Here is a 19577-nt window from a genome sequence, read left to right as displayed (position 1 = left end):
GCAAGACATGGTCACTGGCCGATCTGCTTCATTCAGTTCATCCCTGGGGTCTGGTTTGTAGGGTTGCTTGGCCTTCATGACTGACAATCCCCTGAATTGTCTGCAAGTGCGTCCCACATTCTACCACCACCTTTGCTTTAGAGTCCCTTCTAGGCACAGAAAATCATTTTATTGGGCTGAAAACTGTATAGATGCATCTTTGTGATCAATGCTGATTACAGCCCGAGTCCTCAATTACTCAACATTCAGAGTTTAGCCCAAATGCCACTTTTGTGGCTTGTGGAAAGGAGAATGGCCTCATGTTCAAGTTTTTCAAACTCATGGTTTGAGAGGGGTGAGTATGAGTTTGGGACGTGGGCTTATGAACAGGGGGTCAGGGCACAAAGCCTCCTCTGGCTCCTTTTCAACCCCTGTTTCTGCTGAATAGTTCTGGGTTATGTCTCCCTGTCACTCCGTATACAGTGTTCCTCTGGGCTTCTTAGAACCAGACAGAAGAGTTCAGACAGATCCTTTAGCGTGCTCTCTCACACACATGCACGCCCCTCTCTCTCAGACATATTCTGTTATTCACATACATTCACACACACACACACACGCACACACACGCATTTACCCTCTCCCCCTTCTAACAAATATTTCAGTTCAGTTCAGCTCAGTCGCTCACTCGTGTCCGACTCTTTGCGACCCCATGAATCGAAGCATGCCAGGCCCCCCCTGTCCATCACCAACTCCTGGAGTTCAAACAAATATTTACTCTCTCATATATACTCACACACACACAAATAGATACACAAGCTCATCTCTCTCCATCTCTTTCCTCCTTTGACCACATTCTCTCTTTCTCACATACACTCGTATACAGGTACATACTGACACACATGTTCACACTCCCCTTTCAGACAAACATCCAGGTGTTTCTCACACACAACACACTTCTCAAATACCTACATAAACAAAACCAATATATAACATCCTTGTACGCAGCAGACATTATTTGGGGAGAGGTGGAAAGATATTTTATATCACAATTTAGCTATGGTTTTTCCAGTAGTCATGTATGGATGTGAGAGCTTCTTTATGAAGACTGAGCATTGAAGAATTGATATTTTTGAACTGTGGTGTTGGAGAAGACTCTTGAGAGTCCCTTGGACTGCAAGGAGATCAAACAAGTCAATCCTAAAGGAAATCAACACTGAATATTCATTGGAAGAATTGATGCTGAAGCTGAAACTCCAATACTTTGGTCACCTGATGTGAAGAGATGACTCATTGGAAAAGATCCTGATGCTGGGAAAGATTGAAGGCAGGAGGAGAAGGGGACGACAGAGGATGAGATGGCTGGATAACATCACCGACTGGATGGACATGAGTTTGAGCAAGCTCCAGGAGATGGTGAAGGAGAGGGAAGCCTGCTGTGCTGTAATCCATGGAGTCACAAAGAGTCGGACATGACTAAATGAATGAACAACAAAAGTACTTAAAATTAAAGATTGCCGGGAGCCAGCGTGAGGAACTCCGCCCATGGCAAAGGTCATGAGGAAGGAGGCTTGGCATATGCAAAGGCGTGATCAAGCCTCAGGAAACCCCCTGTTACCAAGCATCTAACCCCAAAACCAGAGTCTGTTTTATGCTCTTACCTACACCTCTGACTTTACGGGGGGTTCTCCCCCATAACCGTTTCTCTTGGAGAAGGAGTAAAAGTGCAGCTCCAAGGCAATAAAAATTCCTGGGCGTGACAAGAGTGTTTCAGCTTACGGACTCCTTTAAAGGTTATCTAGCCCACCTGTATAGGTTCGTCCAGCCACATGTGATTGTTTACAGCCTCCCAACCTGAGAGGCACGAGATGTTTTAGACTTACTAAAGGCACATTCTTTTGGGGAGTTGGAAATTATTAGTATAGTGGGTTGGTTAGGAATTATATTGGTGAAGGGTTTTCATTTGTTGTGTCAATAATTGCTGCTAATTCCCTCCCCTGGGTGGGACAAGGATGTCTCAGGTCAAACCTCTCTGCTGACAGACTAGCTTGTGTGACAGGATTATCCATACTTCTGCCACATGATTGTTTACTACCTCTCAACCATAAACAGCACAGAGGGTTTTGGAGTATTTTGAAAGTCTTAATTAGCATAGGGCTTTTCTCATTGTTGAGTCAATGATTGGCGCCAGGCCTCCATATCCTTAGGCACCTGGGAATATATTAATCAATGTATTTGGAATATAGAAAAGGAAATACAGTAGTTTTTGATGTTAGCAATACTAGACTTTTTGAGTTAATGGATTTTCTCTTTTGTAATAGATCACTGTACTTTGTTATAAATCACTGTGTCCTTGCTATGTAAAAATGTAACTTTATCACTATCTTAAGACTAAATAGATCTTAAGGGGAACATTGGTGAAAGGATTTTCATTTGTTGGGCTGATGTTTGCTGCTAAATCTCCATATTCCCTGCCCTTATAATGAATATAACTAGCATATAGGAGAAATAAGCATTAACCTTTAAGATTAATCATGTTAACCTTGGGTTAAATAAATTCCTTTCTTGACTGTAACTCACTACACCCTCACCCTATAGGAATGTAACTTTATTTGGAGGGTGGTGCCTGGTTTAAGAAAAAACACCCTTGGAAAAAATAAGGTTTTTGGTTATCAGAAAAAAAGGATCACAAAATGTCAGCAGGTCTCACTCATGGCCAGAAGATGATATAATATTCCTAAGACCTTTTTTTAATACATTTATGTGAAGCACCTGATTTTGATAAAGGTCAGGACTGCTGACCCCCGCATGACTCTGTATTCATCCCTATATGTGTAACAAAAGGTGTATAAGCAAACCCAAAAATAAAGAAATCAGATCAGTTTCCAGAAAGACTGATTCCCCCATGTCATTTCTTTCTTGCTCCCCGTTTTTATGGCTGAATATTCAGCCCCTTTTTCTCCACTAATTTTCCTACTACACTATCCATTTCTAATCTCTCTATATATTTGTAATTAAATACGTATTTTTCCAAGGACGCTGACGCCGTCCCTACCTTCAAATTCCCTGGATCCACTGGGGCTGGACCCTGGCAAAAGATGAGATTCTTGTTCATAAAAGTCCTTCAGGAATTTGGGGATGCTTTTTACATTCCCCATATTTTCCTTTCTACTCCCCTCTCTTCTTTCTCCCTTTCATCTGTAAATTCCAAGTTATATCCAGGTAAGAACTATTTAGCTATCGATTTGTTCCTTAATCTTCTGCCTCCAGGGTCTTCACTGCTGTTCATAGTAGCTTTAATTATATTCACATCTCCAAAATTTAAAAAAAACTTGTATCTTTATTAAGCTTAGTATTGCAATATCAAATAATTCTCTCCCAGTATTGATAAGTAGCATTAATTAATCATGAATTATGAATTCAAATTTGTAGATTAGTCTAGAAAATTATTCTACCACCAACTCTGAAAAGAGTGCAGAGTGCAGCTCAGAGAAGGCTCTTCTGCCTCTTTTATTTATCCTGGATATAGACACTGTCCATATCCTAATTCTTCACAGTGAAACTACAAATGGGCTAAGGTGATATTAAGGTTTACTGAAGAGCTGTGTCACAAACTTGATAGGAGGTAAAATAAGGTATCCATCATTTTTCATTATCCATGATATTTCCATCAGAAACAATATTAACATATTACTGCTTTTCCTTTCCACATTTGTTCTATAGGTATCTATTTCAATAATCTAGCTTTGTATTCTGCTCTTTCAACATTAAAACAGCTTATGTCATTATATAATTTTAAAAAATCTTTGTTTAGTAATTCCATAATATTCTACCATATGGAAATTCCACACTTTATTTATTTTCTATAACAGATATATCCTTATGTTATCAAATTCTACTTTTATTTAAGTTGACAATTTAAAAAATCAAATAAATTTTGCATGTAGCATTGTATAAGTTTAATGTGTACAGTGTGTTGCTTTCAAGTTTTATGTACTGTAATGTGATTGCAGATGTAGAGATATTTATCATATTACATAATTATAGTACAATATTATATTATTTATATTCATTATACTGTGCATTAAATCTCTATACTTATTTGTTACCCACTATGAGTTTGTACCCTTAAATACCATCACCCTTATCCCTTCATTCCCTGGTAACCACCATTTACACTGTTTTACTCTGTTCTTTTACAGGTTAAACTGTTTCAGATCCCACATATAAATGATATCTCACAGTACTTGTCTTTCTCTGACTTATCTCGCTGAGCATAGTGTGCTCAAGGTCTGTCCATCCATGAGAAAGGTCACAAATCTCCCTTTCTCATGTCGAAAGAACCAAACAGACATCTATCCAAAAAGAGCATTAGAATGGCCAACACAAAAATGATGCTCAACATCACTAATCCACTGGGAAATGCAAATCAAAACCACAGTGAGCGATCACCTCCCACCTGTTAGAATGGCTGTCATCAAGAAGACAAGAGATAACAGGTGCTGCTGAGGACGTGGTGAAAAGGGAACCCATTACAGATGGGAAGGTAAGTTTGTCCAACCACGATGGAAAATAATCTGGAGGTCCCACAAAAAAATTAAAAACAGCTCTGCCATATTAATATTCATAACAGCCGAGAAATGGAAGCAACCCAAATGCCCATTAACAGGTGAATAGATTAAAATGATGTGGTGCATATACAAGATGAAATATTCGTCACCTTCTACTTTTATAATGAAATAAAGTACTCTATGATGAATAATTTTTAATATGTCTTTATGCATATCTCTGATTAAATCCATATTATAAACTCCTGGAAGAAACTATTGAGTCAAAGGATCAACTATTTTATTCTCTCAATAGTAAATAGATTGGTTTCAGTTTATGCTTTCACCTGCAGAGTACGTGATTAATCCCTCATCAACATTAAATAATCTTGAAAAAATACTTTTGTTGCCTTTTGAACAACATACTAATACATCCTATGAAGAGAAATAAAAATGTAGAAACATGCATGGATAGATTTTGAATTAACATGATATCATTTTTTATTTCAATTGAAGGACAGTAGAGCATCTGTTTGGCTGACAAATAGATATGATTAAAAAGTAAACAATACTTGATTATAGTAGATTCAATGTTAAAATAGCAGCATTTGGTTGTAAAGTCCTTGTAATCTCATTACCTGTCCACCAACATACTAGTTATATTACTCTGCTTTTTCTGATACAAAAATATGGCTTTTGTATGGTTTAGTTTGTTTTTGGAGAAAACACACTTTATGTAAATAAAAACATAGCATAAGAGGCCATAAGAACAACATAAACAGTAATTTAAAATCTGATAAAAAAAGATTGAGATTTGGAAAAAATGTTCAAGATAATAAAATTGCAGTTGTCAGTTTCCTAGAAAAATTTGTTCCTATAGGTGAACTAAAACATCAGAATTACATTTTCAAACAGAAGAAGTACATTTCACACTTTATATAAAAGATGAGAGTTCCATTCTACAATTACATACTACAGTTCCATTATGGTAATTGTGTCTCTAAAAAGTAATAAGAAGAATTTGCTCTGTTTATAAGCCTTGGGAGCAATTTCAAGTTCCTACTAATGGCTAAGACTTACAGGACAAAATTTAAACCTGAAGTGAAAGTGATTTATATGATTCTCATATATAGGCTAGTTTCATAGATTTCTGTGGCTTAGTTACAATGACCTATAACTTGTGTAAAAATCACCTACAAATGTACACACATACACACACACATATATACATAGCTGTTAAAATAAAACTAGACAATATAATGCAACCACAAAATTCACAGTTTTAAAAACCAAGGCAGTTCCAATTATTTAACCACAGAAATGCAGAATAATTTAACCACATATAATATATATATACAACCAGAAATATTAATTTAATATTTGTATCTAAAACAGTTCATATTGTAAAAAGGTCATTATTTATTTTTAATTGGAGGATAATTGCTTTACAATGTTGTCTTGGTTTTTCTGCCATACGACAACGTGAATTAGCCATAAGGATACATATATCCCCACTCTCCTGAGCCTCCCTCCCACTCACCCCAATACCATATCTCCTGACGACCACATTGATCCCAGACTTGATGAGAACAATTTATTGCAGCTGCACGTGCTTAGCTAGCCTGGTTTGTCTCTATGCTCTTTCTTCTGCAATAACGATATTTTTCAAACTTTTTTCAGAAACTTTAAGACATCAATAATTGTATTAAGGCATGATAGTTCAATTAAGTGGAATGATGATACTAAATAAGTTTGTTTACCAGGAACACTTAATCTTGCCTAAAGGGAAATTGTTTATGGGAACAACATTAAATGAGAAAAATAATAGCAGTGCTGTGCTATCCAGATTGTCTCTGTGCCACTGTTTCAATGTCTCCGAAACAACGAAATATAGAATGGGGGGGGGTGACTTTCAAGCTGGTTCTATTTGGGTTCAATGATAATTAAATAAGCTATCTTCTATCCCACTGCAATATCATGCTGGGCAGCCTGCTCGTAATAGATGCTAGTTAAACAAATGACACAGTGGGTGCTATGTAGAACTCCATCGCTGTGAAACAATATTACAACTTAATGGCTTAAAAAATACACATTTATCATCACAGTTTCTGCGGGTCAGGATCCTGGGCATATTTTTCCACGGTTGTTTGCTTCAAGGTTGCAGAGCTTCCCTGAAAGTGTTGACTGGGGCTTCAGTCTCATCTGAGATTTGACTGGGGAAAGATTCAATTCCATGCTCACACCATTCTTGATGTAATTCAGTTCCTTGTAATTGTAGGACTCAAGAGCTTGTTTCATTGAGGATCTCAGTTGGAAGCCATTGCAGGCTAGAGACTGCCTTCAGCTCCTGGAGACTGCCCCTCATTTCCTGCTGTGTGGAGTCCCCCAACATGATCATTTACTTCTTAAAAGCCCACATGAAATAGAGAGACTCTATCAAGATGGATGATACAGGTTTATGTAATGCAATCATGTTAACTACATACACAATCCCAATGCCATATACCCTGTCATCTTTAGCACAGTCTGTTGATTAGCAGCAAGTCACATGTCCTGGCCACACTCGAGATGAGAGGATCAAACCAGGCTATGAATACCATAAAGCAGAGATTATAGGGTCCACCCTAAGAGCCTTTCCATTACAGATGGGTATTCAGGTACAAAGTGACGCCTTTTAACATGAATGCCCCTACCCCTTTCCTAAAGGAAATTAGAACAAATATACCCTTTGAATGATTCATTATTGTCTATTGCATAAAGAGGCTGTGTCCTTTTATTAAGAATTTTGTATTTTCTAATCCACAGACAACATTATGCAGAAATTGAGACTGATGTTCTAAAACTGTGGTTACATCTTTAAGGAATATTTGATGGTGTAAGATGGGGAGAATCAATTTTGAACTATAGTACTGATGGTGGTGGTGGTTTAGTCACTAAGTCGTGTCCGACTCCTGCAACCCCATGGACTGTAGCCTGCCAGGCTCCTCTGTCCATGAGATTTTCCAGGCAAGAATACTGGAGTGAGTTGCTATTTCCTTCTCCAGGTGGTCTTCCTGACCCAGGAATCGAACCCAGGTCTCCTGGATTGCAGGCAGATTCTTTCCCAACTGAGCTACAAGGGAAGCCCATAGTCCTGATAGAGTTGTAGTAACAATGGTAACACATAATAGTTGTTTATTTGCTGAACATCAACTTTATGTCAGGGATGGGGCCACCTACACACATATGCTGGTCAGGACAAGTGTCACGATTTCTGTTATGGATGCAATCCTTCCATAGAGGTGGGCACGGGCTGATGACGTGACTCTGACGCTCAGCCACGCTTGATTGGCCCAGGGTGGTCACAAGCCCGGGGGACCAGTGAGAGTCTTCTCACACCACTCTGGGGCTGACTGGAAAGGGTAGACTGCTTCCTCATACTGTCCTTGGACTTTTCACATCACAAAGGAAATATGGCACCAGTGAGAGCTGATGCTTAAAAGATACCAAGAAGAGACATGACAAGCTGGTGAGGCAAGGAAGTGAAACTGTAAGTAAAATGAAGAATCAGAGACTGAAGGAATAGAACCTAACACCTGTTAGTTCAACAGTTATCTGAGTGCCTAAAAAATGTGCCAGGCTCTGTGCTGGATGTTAGGAATTTAAAAGGAGGCAAGATACACAGGTCCTTGTCTTCACAGAGCTTAATTATACTTGCTGTTGTTCAGTCACTAAGTTGTATCTGCCTTTCTCTGGCCCCAAGGACTGCAGCACGCCAAGCTCCTCCATCCTCCACTATTTCCCAGAGTTTGCTCAAATTCATGTCCATTGAATCAGGGATACTGTCTAACCATCTCATCTTCTGTCGCTGCCTTCTCCTCCTGCCTGTGATATTTCCTAGCATCGGGTCTTCTCCAGTGAGTCAGCTCTTTGCATCAGGTGGCCAAAATATTGGAGCTTTGGCGTAAGCATCATTCATTCCAATAAATATTCAGGATTAACTCCTTTAGAATTGAATTGTTTGACCTCCCTGCAGTCCAAGGGACTCAAGAGTCTTCCCCAGCACCACCATTAGAAAGCATCAATTCTTCAGCACTCAGCCTTCTTTATGGCCCAACACACACATCCATACACGACTACTGGAAAAACTATAGCTTTGACTATACGGACCTTGTTGGAAAAGTGATGTCTCTGCTTTTTAATACACTGTCTAGGTTTGTCATAGACTTCTTTCCAAGGAGTGTCTTTTAATTCCATGGCTGTAGGCACTGTCTGCAGTGATTGTGGAGCTCAAGAATATAAAAAGATGTCACTGTTTCCACTTTTCCCCCTTCCATTTGCCATGAAGTGATGGGACCAGATGCCATGATCTTTGTTTTGTTGTTTTTTTTTTTTCTTAATGTTGAATTTTAATCCTGGCTCAGAGAGGAGTCCACCTGCAATGCTACCCCCTCCAGTATTCTTGCCTGGAGAATTCTATGGACAGAGGAGCCTGGTGGGCTACAGTCCCTAGGGTCACAAAAATAAGATATGACTAAGGGATTAACACTTTTCACTTTCAAGCCAGGTTTAATTCTACTAGGGAAGACAAAAATCAAAATAAAAAAAACTATTGCTTTAAGCTGCAAGAGTAGAATATATGTCCACACGCTGATCTAGCAACTCCATCTTTAGATATATACTTAACCACAAGATAGGTTCTGAAGTCTACCAAAAGGCATATACAGTTTGATTCAGAATAGTCATAAACTGGAACAGTCCAAATGTCCATCAAAAGTAGAACAGCCTGGAACTTGAGCTGTGTAATAATCACAAAATGGAAAATTACAGTCATAAGGAAAGAGAACACATTATTTTAGACATGACTGCAGGATGAATTTCACAGCAGTCTGTTACGTGAAAAGAGTCACACAGAAGAGAGTATGCATGACATGTGATTAAGATTCCATGAAGTTCAAGAACAGGCAAAGCTAATCAGTGGCTGAGAGAAGTCAGAATGGTTCTCCCAGCTGGAAACAGGAAATGAAGAGGTGGAGACTGACTTGGAAAGGATGCAGGGAAATATGGGATTTTGTCATGTTTTATTTCTTGATATGTCTGGTGGTAGCAGAGATATAAATATGTAAAAACCCATCAAGCTGTATATTTATAATCAGTGCACTTGAGTATATGTTATGCTGCAGTGCAAAACAAAACAGACAAAAATAATCATACACCATGCTTTCCGAAGAAGTCAATCGTAGAGCTGAAATGCCCGAACACTGCAGAACAATGATCTGCTTTTAGAGTGGTCTGCAGGCATCTCTGTGGTGGTGCCATTTTCCCAAAACCTATGGGATGCAAAGGAGCTTGTTCTGGAAAATCAGTTGTGAGAGCTGTCTGGCAGAGGGCACGGCATGCGCAAAGGCCCTGAGGCAGGACGCACCAACCATGAAGCTCAGCTTGAAACTAATGTGCAGAAAGTGGCCTGAGGTGCGGCGGAGAAGCAGGCAGGGAGCGGGCCACTCAGAGCCTTGGAAGCTGTAGGAAGTTTAGGTTTTACACTAAATCCACTAAGAAACTATCATCAGAGGGTAGTAAGCAGGAAAATGAAATGAGCTCATTTGTAGTTTGAGAAGCCATCCTTTTGAGAGTAGGTGCAGCATGGGTGGGAGGGCAGGAGTGGAGAATAAAGAGATTCGTGGTGGGAGATGAGAGTCTTGAAGGGAAGGGGAAGTAGCAGATTTGCACTGGAAATCTTGACTTGGCATCAACGGAACTAGCTGGTGTTTGAGTGTGGGGTGATGAGTCTGGCTGGCTTGGCTTGGGTGGCCCAGAGCACCATTTTCTGAAATGGGGGAAAGCAAGGAGAGATGGGGGTGGGGGCAGGCAGGAAGCCATAGAGCCACTTTGGACTATTTAAATTTGAGACATCTGTGCTCCAAGTGGAGGAGGAGTTGGATACATTAGCCTTGAGCTCAGCTGAGAGCCTTCACCATTAAAAAGGTCTGCTCACCCTGGGAATGGGGGTGCTCAGCCAGGGATGTGGAGGGGGGAGAGGGAGAGAGGAAAGAAGGATGACGCCAGAGGAGGACAGGCGTGACCATCCCCTTGTGATGCCGTGAACCTGTGTCATCTGAAAGGAAGTGAAAGTGTGAGTTGCTCAGTCATGTCTGACTCTTTGTGACCCCATGGACTGAAGCCCCCAGGCTCCTTGTCCATGGATTTCTCCTGGCAAGAATACTAGAGAGGATTGCCATCCCTTTCTCCAGGGGAATCTTCTCGACCTGAGGACAGAACCCAGGGCTCCTGCATTTTAGGAAGATTCTTTACCATCTGAGCCATCAGGGAAACCCATTTGAAAGGGGACCTGAATAAACCTCATGGTTCTCATTCTAAGAAGGCCCTGGGATCTAACTTCCAATCTGAGATATTTCTTCACTTCTCTGGGTATAGCCAGCCTCACCATCCTTTCCTTCTAAAAATGCTAGAACAAAAAAGTTTCTCATTCTTACAATAATAATAATAAAATTTAAAAAAAAATTATCCTGGGCTGTGCCATGCAGCACTTGAGATCTTAGTTCCCTCACCAGGGATGGAGCCCATGCCTCCTGTAGTGAAAGCACTGAGTTGTAATCACTGGACTGTCAGGGGATTCCTAAAAGAAATCAGCTTTTAAAAATGGTCTCATTCGAGGCTTACTAAAGTTCTGAGATATTCTCATGTCATTTGACAGGTGAAGAGCCTTAGCCTGGGGTTAAGGAAGATATCCTGTGTCAGGCAGCTGTTAAATGTCATGAGTAGAGCTTGACATCAGGTTCGTTCCAAAGGGTGGGCATCGAACCACAGAAAGAAGAGGGTGAAGGCCGCATCTGCTTACCGTTTATGCCATCTGTCTCTCCAAAATGGGAACACTAAAGTGACCCTTGCGTTGACACAGCTGGCAAAGAAAACAACCAGCGTCTCAGGGTGTTCAGGCCAAGTTCGCTCCAGTTAGAGGGCTCTGGTCACTCCTGGGGTTAGAACAGGAGAGTCTTTGAGCTTGGGTGGAAGCAAAGGCCAGGCCAGGTTCCAGGATCCTGAGAGGAACATAAATCAACTGTCTAGCCTGAGGACATGGGGCAATGAGCAGCAGAGGCCTCAGACCAGCCCTCCTCCAACACAGTTCTGTGGTTAACCTTGGAAGGCGTCTCTCCCGCCCCTTGATGGGAACAAAATGGTGACTCATCCCAGAAGCTGCCCTGTGCCCTCTACAGATCATTTTATGTAAATCCATGTGGTGAATAGCATACACTTCCCTCCTGTGGAGCATCCAGTAACAATGATCCAATTCTTCGATGATCACAGATTTCTGAGAGCTGTTGATCAACACCTGAATAAAAGGTGATTTCGTAAACTGTGAGACCCTGAGTAGGGGAAAAAAAATCTAATAAGAAAGTCCCTAAAAAGTGTTCTTTCTGAGTGAGGCTCAATACTATCAAGTGCACTGCATCACACAGACACACACATTATGTATATTATTTTCGGTAATGAAGATATGTGCTTGGTTCCACTTTGTGAATTATACCATCCATTTTGATTAAGGCTTATGCATCTGTAGGGCAAGATTTATAGGTGGTTTTCCTTGATGATGTCTGTGACACCCTATTTACGTAAATTATTTTTTTTCTGTGTATTTTGAATTCTAAGAAAATCAAAACATGAAAGTAGGTGCGTCAAAATTTCCTCTTTTTCCAGAACACGTCACCTCTTTCCCATGTCATTGCTATTTCTCTTCCCTTTTCCAAGAGGACAGAATCATCCTTTTCTTCAAATGGCGTCCTCCCTTTTCTGCCCAAGCCCCAGCGAGTTAGTTTCCTGTGGTCGTCGTAACAAAATACCACAAGCCAGGTGGCTCAGAACAAGAGAACTAGACTCTCTCACACTTCTAGACACCAGAAGTCCAAAGCCAAGCTGTCAGCAGACCTCTGGGACTCTGGCTGAGTTCTTTCCTTGCCTTTTGCAGCCTCTGGCTTTGATGACACCCCCTGGAGTTTCTAATCTTGCAGCCGCATCACTCCAGTCTCGGCCTCTGTCCTCACATGGAGTTCTCCCTGTAAGCATGTGTCCAGACTCTCCTGTTCTTAAAAGGACACCAGTCATATTTGAATTGTGGCCCACTCTAATGACCTCATCTTAACTTGATTACATCTGTGAAGACCTTATTTCCAAATAAGGTCATACTCACACATACCAGACATTACGACTGCAACATATCTTTCGTTGTTGCTGTTCAGTCACTATGTCCAACTCTTTGAGACCCCGTGGACTGCAGCACACCAGGCTCCTCTGTCCTCCACTCTCTCCCGGAACGTGCTCAGATTCATGTCCATTGAATCAGTGATGCCAACTAACCATTTCATCCTCTGTCACCCCCTTCTCCTCCTGCCCTCAATCTTTCCCAGCATCAGGGTCTTTTCCAATGAGTCAGCTCTTCACATTACGTGGACAAAGTATTGGTGCTTCAGCTTCAGTATCAGTCCTTCCAGTCAATATTCAGGATTGATTTCCTTTAGGATGGACTGGTTTGGAGGGGATACAATTCAACCATTCAACCCATAACATCCAGTGTCACTTACATTTAGTTTGTAGTATGAGTTCAAATACCCCCACAAATATGGCTTAAAATTTCTTTGATAATACATATATTGAAAGCTTTAATCACAAAAATTATTTATTCAAAATAAAATCTCAGTATTTGGAGGGAACCTCTGCATTAGCATGCATACCCTCATGGTTTTTTTGATCTCTTTCTCTCCTCACTCATTTACTTCTTTTTTCAGATATTTTATGACAAACCATAACACACCCTTTGAATTGTCATGCGTATGCGTTCAAGAAAGAGTTTTATTCCATTTTTTAACTTTTCCATTTAAAGTAGAACAAAGAAAGAGACTAAAATATCTGGCCAATGAAATCAGCCTCCTGTGGTGACCCCTTCATATATTCCATATGTTATGGCCTGAAAAATTGTAAGACCAGAATTTGTAGGATTCAATATTCTGTTGGCAGAATGGTGTATCGTTTAAGAACGTGGACTTGGAGGCCAGGAGAAGAGATTAGAATCAGGCTGTCGCTGACTCATGGTATATTTTGGGTTTTATTACTCAGCGACCATCAAGGGGTAGTTGTGAAGATGAAATGAGATAATACGGGAAGAGCACTCAGCCCAGGGCCTGGTACCTAATAGATGCTCATTTAACGACAGCTGGTTATTGAGTGGCATAAACCTAATCTGCTCATTGATTACTAGTTATAACTTTCAAAATAATAGGTATAAGAGTTATAGAAAGAATTCTTTAACTATTTTAAAAAAATCTTAAACATGTGCTCTCAGTTTTGAGTAGGAATCAGGTTTGAGAGCTTGTATTTAAAGAGTTTCTGAACATGGCATGCATGCATGCTTGCAAAGCTGCTTCAGTGTGTCTGACTCCTTGCAGTCCTATGAACTGTAGCTTGCCAGGCTCCTCTCTTCATGGGATTCTCCAGACAAGAATACTGGAGTGGGTTGCCTTGCCTTCCTCCAAGTGATCTTCCCGGCCCAGGGATCTTACATATCCTGCATTGGCAGGCAGTTTCTTTACCACTAGTGCCACCTGGGAAACCCTTCTGAACATTAATGTTAGTTGCTCAGTCATATCTGACTCTTTGCAACCACATGGACAGTCGTCTGCCAGGTTCGTCTCTACAAAAAATTCTTCCTGCAAGAATACTGGAGTGGGTAGCCATTCCTTTCTCCAAGGGATTTTCCTGACCCAGGGATCAAACCTGGGTCTCCTACACTGCAGATGGATTCTTTACCATCTGAGCCACCAGGGAAGTCCGTTCTGAACACCAGAAAGTCTAATTTCATCCTGTTCTATTTTATAAATCCTCAAACACTGTAGTGCAAGAGGAGATTGAAGGCAGGAGGGGAAGGAGGCGACAGAGGATGAGATGGTTGGATGGTGTCACCGATTCAATGACTATGAGTTTGAGCAAACTCTGGGAGATAGTGAAGGACAGGAAAGCCTGGTGTGCTGCAGTTCATGGGATCGCAAAGAGTCAGATACGACTCAGCAACTAAAGAACAAGTATTTCAGACAATGTTTTGGGTGAGATGGTCCAGGATATGACCCTTTCTATTGAGAGGAAAAGCATTTAACTGTGATATTAATCTCGCTAGCAAGAGACTGACTTTTGCTCAGAAACAGTGCAGGATTTGGCAGGAGATTGAATTGGCATGTGACACTAAGCAATCACTGAGCATTTCTGAGCCTCAATTTATTCTTCTTGAACCTGACATTGTTCAGAGCTGAGAAGACTAGAGCTTAAATGCTATGACTCAGATTTTCAGGAAAAAAAAAAAAAAAAGAGAGAATGTTCCTTATTTTCCATAACTGATCTCACTCTGTTTTGGAGCTTCCCTATTCCCCCAAGAAAAGGGAAGAAGAAAGCTCAGTCAGTATGAGTAGCTTAGTCTCTTCTGGTTTAAAACACACTCTATCTAATTAACTCAGTCACTTCTGAGTACGTGGTCAGTCTTTTGAGGATTTCAGTTCAACTTGTGGTTTCTCCCCAAGGTGCATCAGAATCCCCGCTGGATACATCAAGGTATCAGTGTGGATGTGGTGGGCGCTAGAACCACTTTGGATCCTTGGTTTGCCCCCTGAGCTCTCTCCAACCCACGAAAGAAGACTGACACAGAAAGCCACTTATCACACATTTGTGTTTGTATGAAATGCTCAGAGGAGCTAAATCTGTAGAGAGGAGGTAAATTAGTGGTTGACAGGGGTCAATGGAGCAGGGAAATGGAGACTAGCACTAATGGATAACGGATATGAGATTTCTTTGGGGGTGATTGAAATCTTTTGAAATTAGATGCTGGAGACAGTTCCATAACTTTATGAATATGCTAAACACAACTGAACTGTATACTTTTAAAGGGGGGGATCTTTCGGTGTGTGAATTACATCTCAGTTCATGGGGTTGCGAAGAGTCGGACATGACTGAGCAACTGAACTGAACTGAACTGAATTACATCTCAATTTTTTGTTTTAGAAAATCACTCACGGTCAGAATTATACTTGATGTAGTTTACTGTGTTATTAGTTATTGTGCTGGGAAAAACTGAGAGCAAGAGGAGAAGGGGGTGATAGAGGATCAGATGGTTGGATGGCATCACCGACTCAATGGACACAAGTTTGCGCAGACTCAGGGAGATCGCAAAGCACAGGGAAGCCTTGCGTGCTGCAGTTCACGGGGTCTCACAGTCGGACATGATTTAGCAACAGAACAGCCACAAGAAGTTCTTGTGCTTTATTACAGTGAGAATTCACTGCCTATGAAAAACATCTGGGCACCTTTATGTGGGTTTATTTCTGGTCTTTCTGTTCGGTTACATTGACATATATTTCTGTCCTCACTGTCTTGAGACCACATCGTCTCGGTTACTGAAGGTCTATAGTTAGCCTTGCCATCAAGCACTCTCTCCTCCCACTTTATTTTTTTCTGCCAAGGTTCTTTGAGCTATTGTAGGGCCTATGGCTTTTCATATAAGTTTTAAAATAAGCTTGTCTACATTTGAGGAGAATTGGCATCACTAATACACATTGTATCTTCCCATCCATGGATATATTCTGTCTCTCCATTAATTTAGGTATTGTCTGATTTCTTTAATCATCATTTTGTAATTTTCAGCGTTTGGATCCTATGCATGATTTTCAAGTTTATACCTAAGTATGTCATTTTCTTGGACACAGTTATAAATGGTATTATGTTTTTAATCGTTGTTTCCATAAGTTTATTTTTAGAATATAGAATATGTAATTAATTTTTGTAAGTTGATCATATATCCTGCAGCCTTTTTAAATTAACTCCTTACTAATTCTTTTTGTTTTATAGACTCCTTGAGCTTGTCTATGTCCTTTGCAAATAGGGACCATTTTATTTCTTCCTTTCTAGTCTGCATAAATTTTAAAAAAAAAATGTTCTTGCCTTATTGCAGTGGCAAGAACGTCTTGCATTCTCTTGAATAAGAGTGCTGAGAACAGCCATCCTTGCTGGGAACACCCTTGATTCCAGTCTTAGATGAAAAGCCCTCAATCTTTCACCATTAAACATGATGTTTTGCATGAGCCATTTTAAATCATATTTGGGCAGCTCCATTTTGATCCCATGCTATGTTAAATATCAGGCTTCTCTTGAGAGTTTGATGTTTTTCTGAGTTATTGTTGGGGAAGTGGAAACAAGACTTCTTTCTTGGGGAAATAACATACTTGTGGTTGTTTCAAACACCATGTCCCTGCCATGTCTCTGTCCTAAGAAGCTGAAAGAGATGGGCTTGCCTGCCAATTATTTCCCTTCTCCTTTAGTTCCACAGAGAGGGACCAGAGGTTTTCCTTTCTTTCTGAAAGCTATTGGGAATGGAGCTTCTGTTACTTTACATCTTTCTGATTACTCTAGGGCAAAGCATGGTATATGGACTCCTGAGGGCTCTGAGATCCTTTCAGGGGTTTCATGAAACATAGAACTATTTTAGTAAATACTAAGACATCATTTGCCTTTTGAAAATGTATTGGCATTTTCACTAATGTTGCAAAAAACAGCCGTGGGTAAAACTGCTATCATTTCAGCAATAAACAAGTCAGTGGCACCAAACACTGTTAGTGTTCATCATGTTTTTCACTGCTACACACTCACAATAAAAAAAAAAAATGTCAATTTAGCTAAAGAATGCCCTTGATGAAGCAATAAAAATTATTAATGCTATTAAATACCAACCCTTGAGTACACATGTTTTTAATATTTTATGAAACAGGACAGAAAGTATACATAAAGCACTTCTGCAATTTACTGGAGCCCAGTGGTTGTCTCAAGGACCAGCACTGAATTGTGAACATTATGAACTCTTTTTTTCTTGGAACATCACTTCTACTTGAAAGAATGATTGACAGACAAACCCTGGCTATTCAGACCTGGACTCTTAAACAACGTTTTCTTGAAAACAAAGTGAGCCTCTCACTAGAAGTGAGAGTTTTCATAGCCAGTGATAAAATTTGAGTTCTCAAGTGAAAATTAGAATTTTGGAAATCTTATACTCAACACTGTGAACTGGCTTCCCAATACTTGAAGACATTTCTGATGCAATGGGTGGTGATATTAACAAATGTGATTTTAAAAATATTGAGTCATGAAATATGTCAACATTTGGAAGCTCTACATAGCTTAGTGAATTAATATTTTCCAAAAGACCAATGCATGATATTGCAAAAACATTCATGAGTAAAGATCTAGTCAAAGTGCAAGCTAAATCAATTGACTTTAATTTGCCAGATAATGAACACTTATTGACATGCTTTCAGATCCTATGATGTATCTAAACTTTAAGAAACTGCCACTTGTTGGGTTCAGGTGTAGTATCAAAGAAAAATTCCACAATAACCTGGGATAGCTATTAAGACACTCTTGCCTTTTTGAACTATGCATGTGTGTAAAGTTAGATTTCCTTTATATCTTCCAACCAAACCAATGAATTGAAACAAAAGTAGATATGAAAATATGGCTGTCTCTTATTAAAACAAACATTAATGAGATTTACAGAGAACGTTTTTAAAAGCCACTTTTTTGTTTTAGATGATATAATTATTTTCATAAAATATTTACATTAACATGCATTGGGTTTAACATTATTATTTTTTAAAAGATTTAGTAAACATTTGAAAAAAGTCTTAATTTTACTTTACAAGGATGGTAACTATGGGAAGAGCTGAAATGAACAAACAAAAACTCATTAAGGGAGTGGTTAGACTAATTTGTAATACTGCAAGGGGGTCCTGAGACAAAAAGTTGAAGGACCTGCTGGTCATTCTGACATTCTGGCATTTTCTCTTTTCTATTAAAGGGAAACTTTGGGTATTTATCAAATTCTTTTTTTCTCTCTACAAACCTAGCTTTCAAAACTTTTCTTATCTGAAGTCAACAAACCTAGTTTACTCCACCAAGTTGAACAAATTGTCTTTGTTTAGGCAGTATCTATCTGACTTCACCTAAAGGAAGAAATGCCTCTGATTCAACCTGTGGGTAACCACAGGTCAAAATAATTTGCAAAGAATAAAAACAATACATTGGTTTACCATATCAAAAGTAGTATCCTGGTTATATGAGTACTAAATGGGATCTGTATGTTTAGTAACTGGCAGAGTACTTGTTAGGAAGCAACCACTCCTTGCTTGTGGTTCCACTCTCCAGTCATCTTTTTCTAAGCAAGACACAGGTCTAAATCCAACCAAACTAAATAGTATTGAGATTTTCCCAGAGCACAAACTATTCTAGGCACTAAATGTGGCATTTCTTAAATTACCGCTCAGGAAGTCTTTATTAAGTAATTGAAATGTACAAGGCGCTTAGCTAGTGAGGAGCTAGCCAGGAACGCAGAGACCATTAGAACACAAACACTATTTTATCTGCTCCAGAATGATGGTTTTTCAATCTTGTTTATACAGTGGAAACATCTAGGGAGTGTTTAAAAGGTATCAGGCCTTGGGCACCACTCCAAGAAATTTTGATTTAAATGGCCTAGGGTGTGGTCTGGACATGGATATTCTTTAAAATTCCCCACTGGATTTTAATGGGCAGCCAAGATGGAGAGCCATGGATCCAAACTGTAGCCACACCTATACTTACTCATTTGTTCAGTCACTTAATGGGCATTTATTGAGCCCCTACTATGTTCCAGGTACTCATCAAGGGTCTGGGGATATATAGCTGTAAATAAAACAAGGCTAATGTTCTAATAGAGGATTCACAGAGACAATATACATAGACACATAAATATATGTCATCGGTGACGTAAGTTCTGACGAGGGGTGAAATAAGAAATGCGACTAGTGATGTGGGTAGACTTAGAGTCTGTCATGCAGAGTGAAATAAGCTAAAAGGAAAAGAAACTATCACATATTAATGAATATGTATAGAATCCAGGAAGTCTGTGTGTTGCCGTCCATGCGGACACGACTTGGTGACTGAACAACAACAACAAACGGAATCTAGAAAGATGTGACAGGTGAGCCTGCTTGC

At 39.8% G+C, this 19577-nt stretch overlaps 1 long non-coding RNA gene across 1 annotated transcript; it reads right to left on the bottom strand.

Annotated features, from left to right (window-relative positions):
• Positions 1 to 4995: 4995 nt before the first annotated feature.
• LOC132658618 (uncharacterized) lies at positions 4996 to 11873 on the bottom strand. Its single transcript, XR_009598476.1, has 2 exons — positions 11362 to 11873; positions 4996 to 9832 (listed from the first exon to the last, which is right to left on the bottom strand). It is a non-coding gene; the product is annotated as an uncharacterized LOC132658618 (long non-coding RNA).
• Positions 11874 to 19577: the final 7704 nt, after the last annotated feature.

Source organism: Ovis aries, chromosome 1, assembly GCF_016772045.2.
Source record: "Ovis aries strain OAR_USU_Benz2616 breed Rambouillet chromosome 1, ARS-UI_Ramb_v3.0, whole genome shotgun sequence".
Lineage (NCBI taxonomy): Eukaryota > Metazoa > Chordata > Mammalia > Artiodactyla > Bovidae > Ovis > Ovis aries.
Note: the sequence above shows the minus strand (reverse complement) of the source record. Positions and strands in the feature narration are given on the sequence as shown.